This window comes from Lemur catta, chromosome 1 (assembly GCF_020740605.2).
Source record: "Lemur catta isolate mLemCat1 chromosome 1, mLemCat1.pri, whole genome shotgun sequence".
In the NCBI taxonomy this organism is placed as follows: Eukaryota; Metazoa; Chordata; class Mammalia; order Primates; family Lemuridae; genus Lemur; species Lemur catta.
The window spans coordinates 87047215-87068915 of record NC_059128.1 but is presented as its reverse complement, the minus strand read 5'-3'; the positions used below and the strand labels follow the sequence as shown (position 1 = coordinate 87068915).

At 39.9% G+C, this 21701-nt stretch overlaps 1 protein-coding gene across 7 annotated transcripts in view; it reads left to right on the top strand.

Moving 5' to 3' along the window:
• The window catches only part of RAB27A (RAB27A, member RAS oncogene family), a 73054-nt gene that overhangs the window by 7264 nt on the left and 44089 nt on the right, over positions 1-21701 (top strand). For 2 of the 7 annotated variants that reach the window (XM_045529624.1, XM_045529631.1), the window contains exon 2: positions 9573-9692. The exons of 1 other annotated variant lie outside the window; for it this stretch is intronic. The gene's annotated coding sequence lies outside the window, so the exon portion shown is untranslated. Of the gene's footprint in view, positions 1-4918; positions 5023-7805; positions 7894-8935; positions 8988-9572; positions 9693-10308; positions 10433-21701 lie in introns of those variants that run through there. 4 more of the 7 variants (XM_045529625.1, XM_045529628.1, XM_045529639.1 and 1 more) reach the window with 4 other exon arrangements.

Here is a 21701-nt window from a genome sequence, read left to right as displayed (position 1 = left end):
GTCCTGCTGCTTTTCTGGTCCCATTCTTGGTCCCCGCCTCCCCCAATAGCCCATTCTTCACATAAAGCCATCGATTGTCCAGACAAAGGAATTCAGATCATATCCTTCTTCCGTTTAAAATTCCCCAGTTGCTTCCCATTGTGTTGGGTATGAGACCCAAATGCGTAGCCGTGGTCCTAAGGGCCTCTGTCATGTGAGCGCTGCTGGCCTCCCTGAGCTCAGCTCATCCCTGGGCCTCTCTCCTCCAACCTCGTCTCCTTCCTTTCTGTTCCTTGGAAATGTCAAACTCAGATTCAGTCCTATGCAATTCATATTTTCTCCTACACATTGGACTTTATTTTTTAAACTAAACCAGAATGCCAGTATATTGGTACATGGGAAATGGAACTGCAAGCAGACTAGATTCTTTTCTTCAAGGACTAGTGTACTTGCCTCCTACTCCATGGGAAGCAAATATATTATAAAGGAGAAGGCTACTTGGTAAGCACTGACTCAGGGCACAAGGACTTGGAAATCAAAAAGATCAGAGAGTTTTAATGCTGAAAGAGGCCTCAAAGCTCACCATGCTGATGGTTCCCCAAAATTGGCTGCCCGTGAAAATTTCACAGGGAATTTTTGTTTAAAACATACCCACACAAAACAAACACAGTTTTCAATTTCTCCTTTGAAGATTCTAATTTGTTAGGTTTGGGGCAAGGGCTGGGGAATACACATTTTACTTAAAATGCTGCTCTAGTGATTGATGGTGCACAACTAGGTTTGGGAGCCACTGACGCAAGTCTACCTCTATTCCCAGGTGAGTAAACTGAGGCTCAAAGAGATCATATTCCTCACTCAGGGTCACACAGCTAGTGAGTGGGAAGATGGAACTCAAATATCTCTGTCATTCAAAAACATAGTAAGAAAGATTCTCAGGGACAGCGGCAACACAACCTCAGAAACTGTTTATTACTGTTTTCTTTATTTACATGTAACTGCAGGGTGGTGTCAAACAGGAAATACACGCAGCGTAGTTTTTCTTTTTTGTTACAAAGTGTCAGAAGAGAACCAGCAATATCAACACCTTCTGGGAACTTGTTAGAAACGCATATTCTCATCCCCACCCCAGACCTACTGAATAATCTGAAACCCAGGTGAAACCCAGAGTCTGAGTTTTAAAGCCATCCAGGTGATTCTGATACACTCTGAAGCTTGAGAACCACTGTCTACCGGCACATTTTACAACCCACCCCTTGTTAACATTAAAGCTGCCAACCTTGGCCTTTGTAGTTATGACTCATTAACATTGAGGCCTTAACTTATGCAAGCCATCTGCTTTCCTCGTTGACATTTATTCAAAACATGAACTATTGTTATAAGTCTTCATTAGAATGTCATATACAAGAGAGGAAATAGACTAGTGTTATATTTACTTAGAGCCTGCTGTGTGTGAGGCACCATGCTTGAGACCACTACTTGTTATCTCATTTAATTCTCACAATCCTCCTGTTAGGCCAGTGTTAGTATCCCTCTTAGAAGATTTGGAATCTGAGGCTGATCCTCACCTGCAGGTTATTTGCCTAGCTATAGTTGTGTGTTTTGCTATCTGTTGTCTCCCTAGAACAGTGGCTCTCAAACCTTATTATGCATAACCAGGAAGTCTCTGGGAAGCTTGTTAGAAATGCAAATTCCCTAGCCCTCTCTTGCAGAGATCCTAATTCAGAGGCCTGGGTAGGACCCAGAAGTTTGTATTTTTATCAGATACCCCAGGTGATTCTGCTGCCAGTCCTGGGTCCATTTACTCCTGCCCTAATTGGTTGACCAGATAACCCTCAAGGCTTCTCTGAGGTTGTGTGGTTCTCCTGTGTTTTGTCCTCACAGGCCTTGGGTACTGGGTGGGGAAGTTGAGAGAAGAAATACTAGTGTGGGAGGGAGGGAGCTTGAGAACCTTTATAGGGAAGTCTCTTCTATGTCTGGCTGTTTCTGCTCTCTCTGTTGCCTCCTAGAGGGTTCCCAGGTCATGTTTTAGATTTGAGTAACTTGTGTTCCTTTCCGTTATCTACCCCAAATTTTGTAACTTCTTGTAGCAACTTTGCCCATGAGTTTGTGGGGTGCATACATGTGAGCAACTTCTTCCAGGCTATAATTAATAACTACGGAGTAGTGAGTTGCTTAGCATTGGAGGTCAGAAATGGTATTTCATCTCTTTGGTGATAAGAGCCCTTATTTTTCAGGGATAGAGTTGACATATTAAGCAAATGATTTGGCAGTCCATTAGAAGACTAAATAATTTGGTGCCATTATGAAGGAAAAAAGTGAAATGCAAATTAAAAACTAATTTCAGGTATGATGCCTGATATTGTTACTGGTGAGGTGAGCTGATTTTCTGTCTGCAAATTCGGAAGCAGCTGCTGACTGACATAAATACCCCAGGGTTCCCATAGTGTAAAAGAGTCATGTATATGAAAAGGTGGTGGAAACCTGCCAGGCCTTTGCCCAGTAGAGAAGTCAGCCATGTTGAATTATTCAATGTCTTTAATATGTCTTAGTCCTTGAAACAAATTGTGTATGACAAAGGTGGAAGGAAATTCACAAAAGCAAACAATTCGGCTTTCTAGGACCTACTGTATATAGAGCAAGTTATAGGTTATGTTTCTAAGAATACTTTCTTTTGACACCTGATATTAGAGTTGACAATGACAATATGGAAGCTACCATATGTGTCAGGAATTATACAAGCATTTGATCATTTAATCCTCAACAGCCTTTCAAAGTAGATATTATCCTTCATTTTCCAGATGTTGAAACAGGTTCAAAAGGATTAAGTAATTTGCTCAGTGCAGGGATGGGATTTCCAGGGATGCAGGATTTTTAGTGCTATAACTTGGACAGTCCCTGGTAAACCGGGATGGTTGGTCACCTGAGCGTCAGTCAGCCCACTGACCCACAGTTGACAATGAGGAAGTAAGGCCAAAAGGTTCGGAGCAGTCAGGCAGAGGGTTAATATGCTGAAACTTGCCAAATTGCCTCACAGAGAGACTTTCAGAACCTGTCTTGGGGCCCATTTTCCTCCATTTTACACACAGTTCTAATAAGCCTGGTCATTTGGTTTCCAGGTGGCTTGTCAATTAGAGACAGCATGTTGTTAAGGGGTCGGGGTTGTTCTAGGATGGCACACTGATTACCGTGGCTAGGGATAGCTGGGTGACTGACAGCAAAGGTGGGGACAGAGAGAATAAAATGTAAATTAACAGAAGAGACGAAATCAATACATCAATACATCAACCAAAATGCGGTCAGGAGCCATTTATTACTGGGGCAAACATGCCTTAATAAAAATTGCTATTGAACATTTCCTAGGTGCCAAACATGGTTTTAGGCACTTTATAAGTATTACATTATTCATTCCTTACAGAATAATCCTGCAATTATTCCTGTTCCACAGATGAGGCAGAGAGGTTAGGGAATTTGCTCAGGGTCACACAGCCAGTGAGGAAAAGTTGAGATTCAAAGCCAGACTGTCTCCAGAGCTCAGATCCTCACCATCCTTCTTCAGTGCAGGTCGTAGATCCTGAGGACATAGCACAGCAAGTTGGTGATGTTTACTGTGATGTCCTGCATCATCCAAGAAAAAAAATGCAGGCATGGACATTAAATTTTATTTCATATTAATTAATTTTTAAAATTTTATCAAGGTTATACATGGGCATAATTGTACAAGGCCTGTTACAAAAAGCCAGCAGACTCCCCCCTCCCAGCCCACTTCCTGCTCCCCAGCGTCAACCACTCAACTCTTGCAGTTAGCTAACTTTGCCAGCAGTTACACCCCTAGTCTTGAAATGACGCACTTATATTTCTATGGTCAGTTTTTTAGATAGGGCATTATGATAGTTTATGGAAGAAGAGAATTTAACTCATTTCTCCATGTAGCCCTACCGTACGTGTGTACCATTTTCATCCCCACCTTCTCCCCAAATTGTTACATTATAATCTCAGTTAGATCAATATGTCATGGGCTCATCATTTCTAGCTTCAGGCCTTCCCTCGTGGGCTGCGCAGAATCTCCGGAGAAGACTGTTGTATCCACCTCTTGTGGAGGATGCGTGCATTCTGGGAGTCCGGTTGTGTTGGTGAGGCGTGGGTGGTGATGGAGTGTCTCAATATTTACTATGACACATCTTACTGCCTACCCCTGCCTCCAGGGCAGCTGGTATGCCTCAGAGACCCTGAGGGCTTTACCCTCTCCAGAGAACAAGCCTTCGAGTTCTGCCAGGGCTGGAGGAATTGCAGGCTGGCAGGTGTGGGGCCTGGGATCTGGGGGTGGGCTTCCTTCCTTCCTTTCTGTTCCAACTTAATAATTGCCATTTAAAAAAACTACTTTCTTGAGGTATGATTGACATATAAAAAGCTGTATATTTGATATATACATTTCAGTGAGTTTGGAAATAATTCACCTGTGAAACCATCAAGGCCGTAAATATGTCCATCACCTCTCAGAATTTCTTTTCATTTAACATAAGACCTACCTTCTTAGCAAATTTTAAGTATATAATACAATATCGTTAGCTATAGGCACTATGCTGTTAGGAGATCTTCAGAACTCATTTAACTTGCGTAACTGAAACTTTGTTTCCTTTAACCGTCACCTTCCAGTCTCCCCCTCCTCCCAGTCCCTGGCAGCCACCATCATACTGTCTGCTTCTGTGAGTTTGACTATTTTAGATTTCACGTAAAAGTGAGATCATACCGTATTTTTTTCTGAGTCTGGCTTATTTCACTTAGCATGATATTCTCCACGTCCATCCATGTTGTCACAAATGTTGTCACAAAAATTCTTTATTTTTTAAGGCTGAATAATTTTTCATTGTATGTATATACCATGTTTCCTTTACCCATTCATTGTCAGTGGACATCTAGGTTGTTTCCAAGTTTTGGCTACTGTGAATAATGCTGCAATGAGCAAGAGCGTGCAGACGTCCCTTGGAGATCCTGATTTCAATTCCTTTGGATGTATACCCAGAAATAGGATTGCTGGATCCTATGGTATTTATATTTTTTAATTTTTTGAAGAAACTTCATACTGTTTTCCATAGTGGCTGTACCAACTTACATTCGCATTGGCAGTGTACAAGGGTTCCTTTTTCTCCATATCCTCGCCAACACTGGTTGTGTTTTGCTTTTTTAATAATAGCTATCCTAACAGATGTGATCAAAATCATTGTGGTTTTAATTTGCATTTCTCTAATGATTAGTGATGTTGAACACCATTGAATACCTGTTGGCCATTTGTATGTCTTCTTTGAAAAAACGTCTATTTGGGTCTTTCAAAAAATCAGGTTATTTGTAGGGTTTTGTTTTTGTTGTTATTCAGTTATACAAGTTCCTTGCATATTTTGGATATTGACCCCTTATCAGATATATATGGTTTGCAAACATTTTCCCCCAGTCTGTAGGTTGCCTTTTCATTTTGTTGATTATTTCCTTTGCTATACAGAATCTTTTTAGTTTGATGAAATCCCATATGTTTATTTTTGCTTTTGTTGCCTGTGCTTTTGAGGTCATATCCAAAAATTCATTGCCAGGATAACTGTCTTGGCTTTTCCCCTATGTTTTTTTCTAGGAGTTTTATGGTGTCAGGTCTTACATTTAAGTCTTTAATGCATTTTGAGTTGATTTTGTGTATGGCATAAGATAGGATCTAATTTCATTCTGGTGCATGTGGATCTCCAGTTTTCTAAAACAATTTATTTATTTGTATTTTTTAATTTTTTGAGACAGAGACTCTTTCTGTCACCCCGGCTTGAGTGCAGTGGCATCCTCATAGCTCACTGCAACCTCAAACTCCTGGGCTCAAGCAATCTTCCCACCTCAGCCTCTGAGTAGCTGGGACTATAGGCATGCACCATAATGCCCGTAAAACCAAGTTTTAGTTTCATTGATCTTTTCTATTAATTTTCTAGCCTCTACTTCATTTGTTTCTGTTATGATTGTTATTATTTCCTTCCTTCTTCTAACTTTGGGCTTAGTTTTTTCTTCTTTTTCTAGTTCCTAGAGGTGTAAAGTTAGGTTATTTGAAATCTTTGTTTTTTCTTAATGTAGGCATTTATCACTATAAACTTCCCCCTTAAAACTGCTTTTGCTGCATTCCATAGGATTTGGTGTGTTGTGTTTCCATTTTCATTTGTCTCAAGATATTTTTTGATTTTCCATTTGATTTTTTTTGGCCAATTGGTTGTTCAGGAGTATGTTGCTTAATTTCCACATAAATATGTGGTAAATTTTCCAATTTTCCTCTAGTTATTGATTTCTAGTTTCATATCATTGTGGCCAGAAAGGATACTTGACAGAGTTTCAGTCTTCTCAAATTTGTTGAGACTTGTTTTGTGGCGTAACATATGATCTATCCTGGAGAATATTCTGTGTGTACTTGAGAATATGTATTCCACTGTAGTTGGATGGAAAGTTCTGTATGTGTCTGTTAGGTCCATTTGTGCTATAGTGTTGTTCAGACCTGCTGTTTCTTTATTGATTTGCTGCCTGGATAACCTATTCATTGTTAAATTGAGGTATTGGAATCCCCTAATATTGTTGTATGGTTATCTGTTTCTCCTTTCAGTTCAGTTAATGTTTGCTTTATATATTTAGGTGCTCTGATGTTGGGTTCCTGTATATTTACAATTGTTATATCCTCTTGATGAATTGAACCCTTAATCACTATATAATTATCTTCTTTGTCTCTTGTGATTGTTTTTGACTTAAAGTCTATTCGGACGTAAGTATTGCCACCCCTGCTCTTTTGGTTTCTGTTTGCATGGAATATTATTTTCCATCCCTCGCTTTTAGTCTGTTTGCCCTTAAATCTACAGTGACTATCTTGCAGGCAGCAAATAGTTGGATCTTATGTTTTTTATATACTTTGTCATTCTATGTCTTTTGATTGGAGAATTTAATCCTTTTACATTTAAAGCAATTCCTAACAGATAAGGACTTACTATTGCCATCTGTCCATTGTTTTCTGTTTTGTAGTCCTTTTGTTCCTTTCCTCTTCTCTTGGTGTGCTGAGCTGCTTTTAAAGCAGACTTCTACCATTCCATCTGTTTTGAGCCCCAACTTTACCTTCCCCCAACTTCTAGAGGTTTGTGGGCTCTGAATCCCTGAGACTTTCTGGATGTTCTATGATGAATTGCTTCTCAGAGTTCCCTAACAGGCAGATAAGCAGTTAGCTTTTCAAGGTCTGCTAATCAGTTTCTTATTGTCCCTCTACCTTCTAGCTTCCAACATTTTGTTGCTTCTACTAACCTGATCATTGTCCTTGTGAGTTTATGTCTTAAAGAAATAAAATGCTCTTTACTGTTATGTGAGTGAGATTTTGAGAGGCAGCAGAACTACATGTACATGTTTAGTATGCCATCTTTATCCTGAACTCTGAAAGACGTTTTAGGAAACTTTCATGGCAAAGGTATCCACAAAAGTATTTTTTTTTTCACTTTAAGGGGAAACCAACAGCTCTGTGAAAAATGGTATTATCCTAATTTTACTTGCTATTCAAAGTATAGTTCTAGGACTAGGAACGTCAGTATTACCCAGGTATCACCTGGGTGCTTGTTAGAGATATAGAATCCTGAACCCCCCACAGGCATGTTGAAAAAGAATTAGCATTTCAAAAGATTCTTAGGAGAGTCCTATATACATTAAAGTTGAGAAGTGCTAATATGAAACTTTACTTAACATCTACTGTAATTAGAATAAATTAACTCTAATGAATTTTAACCTGGGATTTAAAAATCTTAGTACTTTTCCTTACCAGATTATTCTTCAAATTCTAGAGATTGCTGAGAGGAATACACGAGTTTCTGTGAAAATGTACCCTTTCCCCCTTTATAAACCACGTCTATATATTTGAGTCAGCAACAGGTATGAACCAAAAATTCCATTTCAATTACTGCAAGAGATGTCAAACTTGTTATGTTTAGGCTTTTTTAGTTGCCTACGGTTCTTGAGGTTGGTGATGGGACTTTGTAGATTGGACAGATGGAGTCTTCAGTCACACTTTGAGCTGCCAAAATGAGAAGATAGCTTCTCCTAGAAGCAAAGGATAGATTGTTTAGTTGTATGCCCAACATCTCACCCAATGATTAGTTAGTGCTCAGTAAGGGATTGTGGGGTGAATGAATCAAAAATAATAAGATACAATCCCTGCTTTCAAGATACCCACAAACCAACAGAGACTCCAAGAAGTAAGTTGGATAATTATCATACAGGGGTGACCAGTTCTAGAAATAGTAAGCACAAAGAAGGGGTATCTAACTCAGCATTGCTGGCAGAAGGAGCCAAAGAACTAAGCCTCTTGTTGAGCAGAGCTTTGCTCTGCCTTTAGTATGTATCAGAATCAACTGGAGGGCTTGTTAAACCACAGACAGCTGTGTCTCATCCTCAGCCTACCTGAGGCGGGGAAGGCCTCAGAATGTGCATTTCTAACAACTTCCTAGAAGATGCTGGTAATGCTGGTCTTTGAACCACATTTTGAGAACCACTTGTTAATTACAAAGAATTCTCGTGGATGGACTCCAGCAGCTCAAAGGCAGGAGGCAGGGAATGGTAGGTGACACTGAAGGCAGAAGCCTAAGGAATAGGGATTTTATTGTGGAAGTTGTGGGGAGCCATTAGCAGGTTTTATGGAGGAGAGTGAGGGATTCCCATTTGCTTTTTGAAAATACCACTTTGGGTGTGGTGTGGGGGATAGATCAGAGGCAGAGCAGGTTGGGGACCAGAAAATGAAATAAGTGGTTTATCATAGCCATCCAGACAAGGGATAATAAAAACTCAGAATAAGGGCAAGAGGAGGAAAGATCCCTAGGACTTGGTGGCCAATTGGAAGTGGGAGGGGAAGAGAGGGAGGAATTATGAGACCTATCAGATTTCTGGCCAGGTGTGCATTGGAATTGTTTTACTTAAGACACAGGAAGAGGAGTGGGTCCGAAGCAGAGTCATGGAAGAGAGTAAAGGAGGTAAGTTGAGTGCAGGACATGTTGGATTTGAGATGCCATCAAGCTTTCTGGTGGACCTCCCTGTAGACTGTTTTATTTGTGGGTCTGGAGGCCAGGAGCAAGGTCTGGGAAGTAATATGGCCCTTCCCTCCCGCCACTTCAGTTTGGTCTCCCACATTTTGGGTCAGGCATTGTATTTATAAAGAAACAACATTAATATTATATAACCTTTAAGGGCCTTGAGAACACGATACTTTTCAAGATGTTTTCTCAAGAAAACACATGTTCTTCTTTTTTGATTTGGGGAGGTGAAAGAAAGAGTTGAAGTACTACTAGTCTTCTAACATCAGAAGAGGTTAATAAAGCCACCCTCTGTGTGAGAGGCCAGTCGAATTGGATCTTAGTAAGCTTGAAAGGGGAAAAATCACTTGACTGGTCTGCAGGGCCATATGACGAACAGCTGAGACTAATTAGCTGGATTGTGGGTTTTTATAGCGGTGCCTGATTTTGAAAGTTGATGGAGCGAACTGCTTTTCAAAAGACTCTTTTGAAAACGTTTTAAGTAGGCTATTCTGACTTTAACATTTCTCTTTGTCTTAACACTAGACAAAAGGTAACCTTCTCGAAGAGGACATGTGATTGGAAGTTGTCAATTGTGGAAGTGTTGGCAACTCTAGTCTCTAAAGTTTTAGAAAAACTGGACAAACGGTTCTCTGCCCTGACAAGGTATGGTTTTGCATTTATCTTTTTTTTTCTTGCAGTGGTTTTGAGCTCTGCCATGCCAATTTTCAAATGCTTAAATCATGTGCAATTTAACATAAATACCATTGCACATATTATTATTTTTAACCAAAGATTTCACAATGTCTGCTGAATTTCTTGGGATGAGTTTGAAAAGTGCATTTTCAACGACCAGGGAGTGAATATGAATATTGACTACATTCTTGCTTTCTTTTCTGTATTCTAATAAAGTAACATAAGTTTTTATTGTTAGATAATATGTTGAATAAGAGAGCTAAGAAACTGAATTACTTTAAGAGTCTTGCTTATCCTCTGAGGATTTTATTGACAAAAATTCAAGCTTATTGGGATCTTGTTTTTAATATTAATAGCTTTAATGGAGGAATGTACATGTTTTAGTATAAGGCATATTTTTTCTATGAATTAAATCTGCCTTGAAATGATTAGTTCTGTTAGGTCTGATAAGGGTATTGCGGCTGTATGAGTAAAAGTCCGTATGTTTTAGGGGGGAACAGTGAAGTGTGCAGGAGTGAAAGGTCTGGGTGATGAGTGTGCTGGGAGGTTTCATGACACAATTCTCTACTTTTGGATATTGTATTAGTTTACGAGGGCTGCTGTAACGAAGTACCAAAAACCTGGTGGCTTCAAACCGGGATGACTTCAACAGCAGAAATTTACTGTCTCACAGTTCTGGAGCCCAGAAGTCCGATCAAACTGTTGGCAGGGTAGGTTCCTTCTGAGGACTGTGAGGGAGGATCTGTTCCAGGCCTCTCTCCTTGGCTTGTAGATGCCTGTCTTTTCCCTGCATTCTTCATGACGTATTCCCTCTGTTCAGGTCTGTGTCCAAATTTCCTCTTCTTATCTGGACATCAGTCATTTGGATTAGGGCCCACCCTAATGACCTCTTTTTAACTTGATTACCTGTATAAAGGTCCTACCTCCAAAAAAAAAAAATTACATTTTGAGGTACTGGGAGTTAGGACTTCAACATATGAATTTTGGAGGAACGTAATTCGACCCACAACAAATATGTTTGCAAAATTTCATAGTATTAGCTGGGCATAGTGGCATTTGCCTGTAATCCCAGCACTTTGGGACACCCAGGTGGGAGGATCACTTGAGGCTAGGAGTTTGAGACCAGCCTGGGCAACATAGTGAGACCTCCATCTCTATAAAAAATAAAGAAAAATCAGCTGGGTGTGGTGGCACATGCCTGTAGTCCCAGCTACTTGGGAGGCTGAGGCAGGAGGATTGCTTGAGCCCAGGAGCTGGAGGCTACAGTGAGCTATGATTGTGCCACTGCACTCCAGCCTGGAACACAGAGTGAGACCCCATCTCTAAAAAAATTAATATCGTATTTTAAAGATTGGCCCCCAAATGCATACAATAAACATTTAAGCCAAGTGCCTGGACTGTGGTGGATGCTCAGTGTGTGAAGATGAATAAGACGTAGTCCCTGCTCACTAACTCATGGTTTAATGAAATGTATGGCTCTAACTTTGTGAGTGTGCATGTGTTTACTTATGGCTTCCATTGAGTTGTAGCCACTTTCATAGTCTCGTGTCCCTGGAGGCACAGTCAGGCTCCTGGCACAGGGACAGTCTGATATTTTATGAGAGGCAACTGGAAGGGCTCCCTTACCCTAAGTATCCTCAAGTACGGGTTAAGAGAGTGGAACAATTCTTAATGTTCATCTCCAGCTGTCTCATTTTACAGGTGAAGGCTTAGAAGTGATAAAATCATTTGGCTAATTTGTGTCACAGACAAGGTATCCTGTGGGGTGTCCCGACTTCCACTGCAGGATGCTAACCAGGAAATACAACATTTTGTTTTCTTTGCCACAAGCTCATGCTTTTCACCTGGGAGTGAACCCAGAGCCCCGTTATTAGAAGTCATTATGGGAAAGAGCCTTGATTACAAATTGACATTCTCTGTCATGATTGTTAGATTATAAATATAAAAAAAAATGTTTCGGGAGGAGTGTTCATTCATGAGGGCATCTCGTCCATAGAATGAGGTTGGGTTTAATACATCCCAAAGGGGTTTACCCCTGGTCAGGGTTGCTTTCTCTGTCTCTCACCACTCTGTCCTTAGCCTTCCAGACAGTGTTCAATGACCCTGCAGCCATTAGAATACAAACAACATTTTTCTTCTTTCTTGCTGCTTCTGCTGCCCACAGGACAGGAACTGTGGCAGAGATGGAGCCAGTTGACGAAACCCTGCTGCCCAGCAGGATGGCACCATGGCAACAGGGCTGTGCACGTTTGTGGCCAGGGCAGGCTGCCTCTCTCTGCTGCTGTCCACCTCTTCCAGACCTTCCGTACCTGAGTGTTCAAAAAGGAAATGGTTACCTCCCCCGCATTTCTGTTTTTCCTTCTTAGGATTAAAGCTTCCTGAGAGATCAGGCCATCTTTTGCTATTATTCTGTTCTTCCTCCCTCTGAACTTGGTGGATTTAGAACCAGAGCTCAGGATATAGCATAGCTTGATAGCTGATGAGTCATTATGAAGCCCATTAAAAACAAAAGCTGATGATCACAGGAGCGATTATTTATTTGCCCTGTCTTTGCAAGAGGATGTTTTTTTCTATGCTCCTGGTGTGGCTGCAGCGAGGCTGGGGCCCTGCCCTCTTGGCAGAGCAGAGGTCCCCTGGCATGGGGACGGTGGGAGTGAGGGGGAAGTGGGTGATGGATGAGGCCGGGTGCTGCTAGAGAGATGAGCTTGCATTGCTCATCTGGAGGCAGGAGCCGCTTTGCTCAAACACAGATATAAATCATCCCTCCAAGAGTTGAGAGCATCAATTTTTTTGTTGTTTTTTCTTATCTTCCCCATTTCATACTCTATCAGGTTTTCCTTCTCAATGACATAAATCTGAGCAGGGATCCTTTAGCTGTCCTTTAGCTAGATTCATCACCCAGCAAAGGAGAAAATCCAGATTGCTTTACATGCAGCTCTGTGCAGGGGTAACCAACCCAGCCTGTGAGTTATTGCTGCTCGAAAAATCCCCTTCCTGGTGTCCTTGGCTGTCTCTTGCCGCCCCTTGTGTTCTGGTGCTTTCCTCACTTTAAATGCCCATCTCGTCTCTCCCATGGCCTCTGTGTTGGTGACTGTAAAATTCATAGCCTTCTTCTTCTTTTGAGCTCTAGTGCTGTTTTCCAAGTGCCAATTAAACGCAACTTTCTGGATGTCTCTCCGACATTAGGGATATTTAATTGGTGGCGTCCCATAGAGTATAACATAGTAGTTGAGAACCTGAGTTCAAATTTTTGTTCCGCCAATTCTGGCTATGTGACCTTGGGCAAGTTTCTTAACCTTTTTGTGCTTTGGTTTTTTCATATGTAGATTAGGAACCTTATAGGGTTATTGTGAAGACTAAATGAGTTAATATTTTAAAGGATTTAGAGAAGTTTTCATTATTAATTATAATAATCACCTTCTCAAACCATCTTTTCCTCTCTCATTTAATGATAATACTATACACTCACCATATGAAAAGTTTTGATTATCTTTAACTTCTGTACTAGTCAGTTAAGAAGTTACATTGGCCGAGTGGGGTGACTCATGCCTGTAATCCCAGGACACAGGAGGCTGAGGTGGGAGAATGGCATGAGGCCAGGAGTTTGAGGCTGCAGGGAGCACCACTGCACTAAAAAAGTTATATAGATTTGTATCTCCTAAATATATCTTGAATTAATCCAGTTACTCCCTTCCTCTTGATTCCTACTGTCACTGACAGAGTTCAAACCCTCACCGTCTGTCTCTATACGTTTAGCCACTTTGGACTGCTAAAACAAACTACCATAGAATGAATGGCTTATGAACCACAGGAATTTATTTCTCTCAGTTTTAGAGGCTGGGAGTCTGAGATCAGGTGCCAGCAGGGTTGGGTTCCGGCGAGGGCTCTCTTGCAGGTGCAGACTCCTGACTTCTTATTGTATATTCACAGGGCAGGACGGTAGCTCTCCGGCCTCTTCCTATGAAGGCAGTAATCCCATGCATGAGAGCTCTGCCCTCATAACCTCATTACCTCCCAAAGGCCCACTTTCTTATGCCATCACATTAGGGGTTAGATCTCAGCATATGAATTTGGGGGAGACACAAACATTCAGTCCATAACACCATAGCCTCCGGATGCTCCATATATTCCCAGTCTCCATGTGGCTGCCGTAGAGATCTGTCCAAGACACGCATCTCATGTTCCTCTCCTGCATAAAAGGCCTGTGGTAGCTTTCCATTGTCCAGAGGATGACACCCAACTTTTTAGTGCCATCTAAGAGTCCTTTCAGGCTTAGGTCCCAAACACATTCCCCCCATCTCCCATCTTTTTAGCCTCTGTCCTAGATACACCCTCTCTTGCATCCCTGTACCCCGTCAGCCACATCCACCTGCTGAGGTCCCCTCAGTGCATCATGAGCAGCAGCTGTTCGTCTCTCATACCTCTGCAAGTGCATGCCCCTCATCAGTGAGCCCAATATGTGCTCACTTCTTGATGGCTTTAAACCTGCTCTATTTTTTTGTATTTTGAATATCAGACTTCCCATATCAAATCCCATAAAAATGTTATACCTTTTGGATTGGTGTCAATAACTATTTTGTTTATACCATCTGTTGTCTTTAAAGGATTTTGCTTATTTGGCTGACATATGAGGTAAAGTTCATACATTATCCTGTGCACTGTGTAGTTTTTGTTCACTCACATTTGTTACTTGTCCCTCCATGTGCCTGTACACTCACGTTCTGATTTTAGTCTTTAGCTCAAAAGCCCCTTGTGAAGTTTTTCTGATTTCCTCACTGGGCATAGTGGGCTCCTCCTCCTCCCTCTGGCACTATCTCCTGGTTCCCGGGCATTTTGTACATACTTTTGTGACAGTTCTTGTTTCAGTGCATTTTCACTGTTCATTTCCACTTAGAGTTCACCCATTAGGCTGTTGTTCTTCTAGAACCACGTTCTTGGTGCTTAGTGTAGTGACAAGTGCATGGCACATCCTCAATGCTTGTTTCTTAGATGTTTAACCGATGTGCTCATGAGCTGTTGCCTGAATTTCAGTCGCTCAAACCAGGCTCTTTCCCTCCTCAGTGGCTTCTAGCTTCACTCCATGTATCAACTTCACTTAAAATTATTACTGTTTTTGAGGAAGGGTCTCACTATGTTGCCCAGGCTGGCGTCAAACTCTTGGGATCCAGTGATCTTCCTGCCTCGGCCTCCCGAGTTGCTGGGACTATAGGTGCACATCACCATGCCTGAGTTTCATTTAAAATTATTAACACCTTTTGGATTGGTATACATGTGCTGTTCTGCATTTAACTCCTATTATATTTGAAGGACATTTAATATATATATATATATATTTCTTAGGAAATACTCTCATAGGTGTCATGAACAGTACAGCCCTTTTTTGTATTATCTTATGCTTTATAATTTTGGTAATTTCACATTTGTCATTTTAGCCAAGTTTGTTTTTCTCTAAAAAAACTTAAAAGTTCATTAAAAAACATATTCCCATCTAGACTAGCTTCTAGAGGTCTGAAAATTGTTTAAAAACTAAAAATAATTAAGGGTTTGTAGAAATCACAAAATGAAATTTTAATGGCATTAGAAAATTTAATTATTGTAGTTGTGATACTGTCTTAAGTCAGGTATGGATTAAATGTATTTTCTTATGATGTTTAATTTCTCTTTTGTAAGATTAAAGACTCCAGAATTTTGTTATAGAGTTGTTTGCTAATTTCTGTTTCTTTTGTGTAAGTGATCCTTTTCACTTTTAGATCATGCTTACTCTAACATCTTTGTTCAAATAAATGCACTTCATGGAGTCAAATGAAATATAGACTTTAAGGTAATTGCATCTAGGCTAAATGAAAAAACTCAGTAAAGTTTTTTTTTTAAAAAGTAGATTGGGTCCTAAATTATTAGGCAGAGTTCATAAATTTGGCTTTAACTTCTTTAATTTTAAAATTAAGATGTGATTATGAGACAGGGGCTGGCCTGTTTAACAGATAGTGTTGAATTACAGAATACGTAAGCATCATTCCTTATTTCTCAGAGATCCTTGCCATTTTTGAAATCTGTTACCTTATTTTTCAGATGTTATTAATGGGGGAGCTCAAACCCTAAAGTCAAATAGAGTACCATACTGAAAAAAAAACAAAAGACAGATAATGAATTTTTGATATTTCCCTAGAGGATGAAACACCTTTTCAGTTGAAAACATTCTGTAATAAATCTGCCTATAAGTGACTGCATCTCTAGTCACTTTTTTCTAGCCCAAGACAAGAGCAACTTATGTAAATATAATGTGGTACATTTGAAGATTGGTTCAAGATCATCTTAAGTACTTGGCATTTATTAGGTATTTCATTTTTTAGCCATTCCAATATTTATTAATTACTCTGAGAACTACCTCCTTTCCCTCTTGCCCACTGCCCTCCCCTTGGAGAATGCACAAGGAGGGAAGAGAATGACTTTGAAAGAGAAATCCTGGGTACAAAGTATGAATCAAGAACAGAAGCCAGGAAAGTGAGAGAAGAAACTAGAAGGAGGAAAGATAAATATCAAAGGCAGAATAAATAAAAATATGGTAAATTAACAGATTAAAAAAGAAAAATCACATAATCTAAATACATGCAGGAAAAAAATATAATAAAGTTGACATCTACTCATAATACTCAGAAAACTAGGAATAGATGAACTTCCTTAACCTGATAAAAATATTTACCCAAAATCTACAGCAAATGTTCTTCTTGGTGAAATGTTATATAACCAAGACAAGACTGCCTGTATCACCATGTCCATTCACTAGTTTTTGGAGATTCTTGGTAGCACAGTAAGACAAGAAATAGAAATAAAAAGTGTAAAGATTAGAAAAGAAGAAACAAAATTTAATTATTTTTACCTTATATGTTTAACAAATTCTTAGAATTAATGTGGCTAAGTAACAAATGGAAGAAACATATTTAAAATATATCACAGTAGTGACAAAAATATAAAGTACTAGTTAATAAACTGAAAGATGTACAAAATCTTTATGAAGAGTATTTATTGAAAACTTTAAAAAATTCATTTTTTCAGATAAACTATTTTTTAGAGCAGTTTTAGGTTCACAGTGATATGGAGCAGAAAGTGCAGTGTATATTTCCCTCCCCCCAACATGCAAGCCTCCCCCCAGTCAACATCCCATACTGGAGTGGTACATTTATTACAATCAGCGAACCTATATTGTCACATCATTATTGCCCAAAGTCCATATGTACATCAGCGTTCGTTCTTGATGTTATATATTCTGTGGGTTTGGACAAATGTATAGTGACATCTATCCAGTATTATATTAATGATATTATACAGAATAGTTTCACTGCCCTAAAAATCCTGTGCTCTGTCTATTCATCTCTTCTAATCCCCAACCCCTGATAATCACTGATGTTTTTACTATCTTCATAGTTTTTCTTTTTCCAGAATGTCTGTCACATAATTGGAATCATACCGTATGTAGTCCTCTCAGATTGATTGCTTTCACTTAGTAATATGCATTTAAGGTTCCTCCATGGAACCTTTTTATGGCTTGATAACTTATTTCTTTTTAGCTCTGAATAATATTTCATTGTCTGAACATACCGCATTTTATTTAGTCATTCACCTGCTGGAGAACATCTTGTTGCTTCCAGGTCCTGCAATTGTGAATAAGGCTGCTACAAGTGTCTGTGTGCTGGTTTTTGTGTGGACATAAGTTCTCCTATTATTTGGGCAAATACCAGGGAATGCAGTGCTGGATTGTATGGTAAGAGTAAGTTTAGTTTTGTGAGCAACTGCTAAACTGTCTTCCAAGGTAGCTGTACCATTTTGCATTCCCACCAGCAATGAATGAAAGTTCTTGTTGTTATCCACATCCTCACCAGCATTTAGTGTTGTCAGTGTTTTGAATTTTGGTCATTCTAATAGGTATAGTGATACTTCGTTTTAATTTGCAATTTTATAATGCCATGATATTAAGCATCTTCTCATATACTTATTTACTATCTGCATGTCTTCTTTTGTAAAGTTTTAAAATGTTTTAAAGGCATTAAAGAATATATAAATGGAGAAATATACATGTACATGGATAGGTAGATTAAATATCATGAACAGGTCAATCTTCTCAGTTTGATTTATAGATTTAATGCAATCCCAATCAAATCACCATGTGGCTTTTGGGGAACTTAGATGGAAGTGTGAAGGGTCAAGAATGTCCATAGTAAGTTGAGGCACCAGTCCTACCAGCTATGATGATGTATTATAAGGCCTTAGTGATTAAGGCTTTGTGGCATTGGCCCAGAGGTGGCCAAAGTGACCAATGGACCAGAATAGAAAGTCCTGCAACACATCTCTCCATACATGGCAGATCACTGAGGGGAGGATAATTTTATTCAGTAAATGGTACTATGATAATTGGATATCTTTAAGGGAAAAATAATGAAATTGGATCCATATATATACCTTAAATTCCCAGTGTTTTAAAGACTTCAATGTGAAAGGCAGTACCTTTTGGAAAATAATATAGAAGAACATCTATCTTTATCACTTTAGATAAAGAAGGACTTCTCTATCATGATATAAAGAGAACTAACCATAAAAAAATTAGTAAATTTGACTAAGAGCCATTAAAAAAGTAAAAAGACAAACTACAAACAGGAAGAATGTATTTGCAACATATGTAGCTGATAAATAGTATCTGAATATATGAAGAACAGCACATCCGTAAGAAAAAGACAACTGAATAGAAAAACAGGAAAAAGATACAAATGTGCTTTTTTATAAGAGGAAACTGAATGGCCAAAAAATTTTTAAAAAGTTCAACGCCATTAGTAATCAGAGAAATGCTAATTTAGATCACAATGTGTTACCATTTTAAGAAGTCTGAACAACAAACACCAAAGATTGGTTAAGATGTGAAGTTGGTGGGAGTCCAAGACAAGAGGATTGCTTGAGGTCGGGAGTTCAAGACGAGCCTGAGTAAGAGTGAGATCACATCTCTACAAAAAATAGAAAAAATTACCCAGGCATGGTGGCATGCCCTTTTAGTACCAGCTACTTGGGAGGCTGAGGCAGGAGGATGGCTTTAGCCCAGGAGTTTGAGGTTGCTGTGAGCTATGATGATGCCACTGCACTCTACCTGGCGTGACAGAGTGAGACTCCATCTCAAAAAAAAAAAAAAAGATGTGAAGTTAAAAGTGTAAAACAATTTGGCATTATCTTGTATCACTGAGCATGCACATACCTGTAGCCTGGATAGATCACTCTTTGACACCTACCCTAGAGCAAAGCTTCCCCTGCTATGCGCTGAACTGTTGAGATATTGAACCCCTCTTCCCTTGGGGTAGCTGGGCAGGGCCTGGCCTTTCTGGAGCCCTCATACCTGGTGCCTTTGATCATGAGCATTTCCCTAAGTAGGTCATATAAATATCACAAAAAAGGTTGGAAAACAATTTCCTAGAGAAACTCTTGCTGGTGTTCATCAGGAAGATATGTATGTACATGTGTTTAATAGTATTGTTTTAAGTGAGAACAAAAACATAGCAGATGTGGTATAGTTAAACAAATTCTCTTCTGAAAACCCGCAGACATTAAGTAATTAGAGAAGGGTTTTAACATATCATTTATTAGTACCAGTGGTAAAAGTGGTAATTGTTTCCAGGAGACTGAGAGAGGCAGGGAAGGAGTAGGAGAATAATGATATTACTCCGGGCCAGTGTGTGTTTTCATTGACATGTCGTCAGATGAGTAGTGTATGATGATGATGGTGGGTAAGACCTAAGTTTTGAATCTGAAGGCTCCCAAGGAGAAATGCTGTGCAGGCGAAGGGACATGCAGCTGCCTTCCCTGACATTTCCCTAAAGTACCTTACAGCAGAGCAATGATGTCTGGAAATAAAGTTTCATTAGAGCGGCAGGGGCTGCCCATCATGTCCTGTGTAATTTAGTTTGGCTGAGAACACCCTGCTGTGGTCTTTGGTCATGTTCATGCTGAACGAACAGAGTGTTCTGTCTTCTGTGGTTTGTACGTTCACAGCCTTCCTTTCAGACCTTTCACTGGTGGCCACTCTGCCTCTGTTCCGAAGACAGAGGTAAATGTGGGCCGCAGGGAATGGGGATGATTTTCAAGCATTTCTCTCTGGCATGGCTTTGGTGATCCCTAATGCTGAACCTGCCCCAGTCCAATCTCATTATCTTTCACCTGCAAAAGTCTAACATCCACCTGCAGACATCTTATGGCCACTCCAGCTCTCTCCCCTCTCCCACTTCAAATGTCCTGTTTGTGTCAGCAACACCATTTTGTTCCCCTGGCCACCTAGGGCGCATTCTTTGGAGTTTCCTTTGTTGTGTCCTTTTCCACTCAATGTGGCACTGTGTCCTATGTTAAAATTAATGTCTCCTGAATCCCCTTCTTCCCATTTCCACTGTGGCTGCCCTCATCTAGCCTCTCATTTTCAGGAAGTTAGAGATGATTTAAGGGACAGCTGTCACCATGACCCCACTTACATTTCTCATGGCTAAGCTCTGAACTTTGAACCTATAGAGCATAGAATGTTCGCTTGACCGTTGAGTTCAAACCTCTTATTTCATATTTGAGAAAGCAAGGCCTGCAGAGGGTTGGTGACCCATGCTGGATCCACATAGCTGGTGGCAGAGGAACTAGAACCCCACACACCAAAGTGTTAGTCTTCTGGCCGTCTTCAACTTGCCACGTTAACACGTAAGCATCCCTTTGAATTTACAGCCAGTTTGGTAGTTATTAGTGTATTTGTCTTATCTCTATATGACTTAGAAATCTTGAGAGGATTACATTTTATTTATATTTGTATCCTTTGAACTGATTACCAAGGCTCCTCAATCCTAGTTCAACTGGGCTAGGTGCAGTGGTTCACACCTATAATCTCAGCTTTGGGAGGCTGAGGTAGGAGAATCACTTGAGACCAGGAGTTTGAGACCAGTCTGGGCAATATAGCAAGATCCTGTCTCTACAAAAAGAAAAATACTTGTTCAATTGAAGTCAAAACATGCCCTTGTACCAAACATGCTGTTTTTCATAGTCCTCACCATTGAGCTAAATGCTGCCTGGGTTGAAGGTGCTCAGCTCAGGTCGTAGCTCTTGCTTGAAGCCTTGGTCACATTGGTCCCCCTTTGTGACCCTTTCTGATCTCCTAGGGGGTCTACTTGTATTATAAAACAACCATCTTACACGTACCCAGTAGTTTACAGGTTTTTTTTTATTTCAGTAGATTTAGGTGATCTAAATTGAATTCCATTAGATTTATAAATTGTTAGTGGTAAAGTCTGGAGTTTCAGTGTACCCATCACCCAGATAGTGTACATTGTACCCAACAGGTAATTTTTAATCCCTCATCCCCTCTTAGCCTCCCGCTTTTTAAGTCTCCAGTGTCCGTTACACCACTCTGTGTATCGCGCATAGCCATAGCTTAGCTCCCTCTTATAAGTGAAAACATGTGGCCTTTATTTTTCTGTTCCTGAGTTCTTTCATTTAGGGCAATAGGCCTCCAGTCCCATTCATGTTGCTGCAAAAGACATGATTTCACTCTTTCTTATGGCTGAGTAGTACTCTACAGTCTAAATGTACCACATTTTCTTCATTCACTCATTGGTTGATGGGCACTTAGGTTGATACCATATGTTTGCAATTGTGAATTGTCCTGTGACAAACATATTATTGCAGATATCTTTTTGATGCAATGATTTCTTTTCCTCTGGGTAGATACCCAGTAGTGGGATTATAGGATCAAATGGTAGATCAGCTGACGTCCTGGCTCTTGCTTGAAGCCATGCTGTTCTTTGAGAAATCTCCATACTGATTTCCATAGAGGTTGTACTAATTTACATTCCCATGAACAGTGTATAAACGTTCCCTTTTCACCCGCACAACATCTATTGTTTTTTTAGTTTTTAGTAATGACCATTCTAATTAGAATAAGATGGTATCTCAGTTTACAGTTTATAAAATTTATTG